This window comes from Oncorhynchus mykiss, chromosome 10, assembly GCF_013265735.2.
Source record: "Oncorhynchus mykiss isolate Arlee chromosome 10, USDA_OmykA_1.1, whole genome shotgun sequence".
Lineage (NCBI taxonomy): Eukaryota > Metazoa > Chordata > Actinopteri > Salmoniformes > Salmonidae > Oncorhynchus > Oncorhynchus mykiss.
The window spans coordinates 68,922,593-68,924,585 of NC_048574.1; the positions used below are offsets into that span (position 1 = coordinate 68,922,593).

The following is a 1,993-nucleotide window of genomic DNA, read 5'->3' on the forward strand; positions in this document are numbered from 1 at the left end:
TGACACCACTGGAGGTGAACTGATGGATAGTGGCCCAGCTGCACTCAGTATGTAACCAGACACCACTGGAGGTGAACTGATGGACAGTGGCCCACCAGCACTCAGTATGTAACCTGACACCACTGGAGGTGAACTGATGGATAGTGGCCCACCAGCACTCAGTATGTAACCTGACACCACTGGAGGTGAACTGATGGATAGTGGCCCAGCTGCACTCAGTATGTAACCTGACACCACTGGAGGTGAACTGATGGATAGTGGCCCACCAGCACTCAGTATGTAACCTGGCACCACTGGAGGTGAACTGATGGCTAGTGGCCCAGCAGCACTCAGTATGTAACCCGACACCACTGGAGGTGAACTGATGGATAGTGGCCCACCAGCACTCAGTATGTAACCCGACACCACTGGAGGTGAACTGATGGACAGTGGCCCAGCAGCACTCAGTATGTAACCTGACACCACTGGAGGTGAACTGATGGATAGTGGCCCAGCTGCACTCAGTATGTAACCCGACACCACTGGAGGTGAACTGATGGATAGTGGCCCACCAGCACTCAGTATGTAACCCGACACCACTGGAGGTGAACTGATGGATAGTGGCCCACCAGCACTCAGTATGTAACCTGACACCACTGGAGGTGAACTGATGGACAGTGGCCCACCAGCACTCAGTATGTAACCTGACACCACTGGAGGTGAACTGATGGATAGTGGCCCACCAGCACTCAGTATGTAACCTGACACCACTGGAGGTGAACTGATGGATAGTGGCCCACCAGCACTCAGTATGTAACCTGACACCACTGGAGGTGAACTGATGGACAGTGGCCCACCAGCACTCAGTATGTAACCCGACACCACTGGAGGTGAACTGATGGATAGTGGCCCAGCTGCACTCAGTATGTAACCTGACACCACTGGAGGTGAACTGATGGATAGTGGCCCACCAGCACTCAGTATGTAACCTGACACCACTGGAGGTGAACTGATGGATAGTGGCCCACCAGCACTCAGTATGTAACCTGACACCACTGGAGGTGAACTGATGGACAGTGGCCCACCAGCACTCAGTATGTAACCCGACACCACTGGAGGTGAACTGATGGATAGTGGCCCACCAGCACTCAGTATGTAACCTGACACCACTGGAGGTGAACTGATGGATAGTGGCCCAGCTGCACTCAGTATGTAACCTGACACCACTGGAGGTGAACTGATGGACAGTGGCCCACCAGCACTCAGTATGTAACCTGACACCACTGGAGGTGAACTGATGGATAGTGGCCCAGCTGCACTCAGTATGTAACCCGACACCACTGGAGGTCTTGATGGTATTTGTGTAGAACATGAAAGAAAACCAGTAGGTGGCCATTACAAGCAGACAACTTTAGTGAATTATTTACAGATTTACATTTTAGTCATTTAGACTTACAGTAGAGAGCATACATTTTAAATACTGGTCCCCAGTGGGAATCGAACCCACAACCCTGGCGTTGCAAGCACCATGCTCTGCCAACTGAGCCACAAATACAAAAATCATTCACAGTAGTAGAAGATCGGCCTATAGTTTACAGCACCATGAACGTGACCATATCCCTGGCCAACGGCAGTAGCTCAGACAACTTCATCCCAAGGCCGATTTCCACGTACCCCAGACCTCCCTCATCCCCATACCACTCTTCCCGTATGTCCTGCTTGTCCATCAGGAGGGCCCACTGAAGATCCCCACCTGCATTACACCAGGGTGCCAGGGGAGGGCTGGCAGGTCATCCAAAATAGACAAAGCAAGGGTATTTGTAAACTATGTGCTTGCAACATTTGTTCAGGGTTTGGTAGGGCACTGGGTAAGCCATTCTCATACAAAACATAACAGCCCTGTCCTAGTTCTGTGACAGTATTTGTTTCACCAATAGGGAAAATATTATGTTTTAGATGCCATCCACCATAGCTTTAAATAGTTAATGTATAGAGAGAAGCACATCATAGACCA

At 50.7% G+C, this 1,993-nt stretch overlaps 1 non-coding gene across 1 annotated transcript; it reads right to left on the reverse strand.

Moving 5' to 3' along the window:
• Positions 1-1,461: 1,461 nt before the first annotated feature.
• Positions 1,462-1,534, reverse strand: trnaa-ugc. The gene has a single exon. It is a non-coding gene; the product is annotated as a tRNA-Ala (tRNA).
• Between the last annotated feature and the right edge of the window lie 459 nt (positions 1,535-1,993).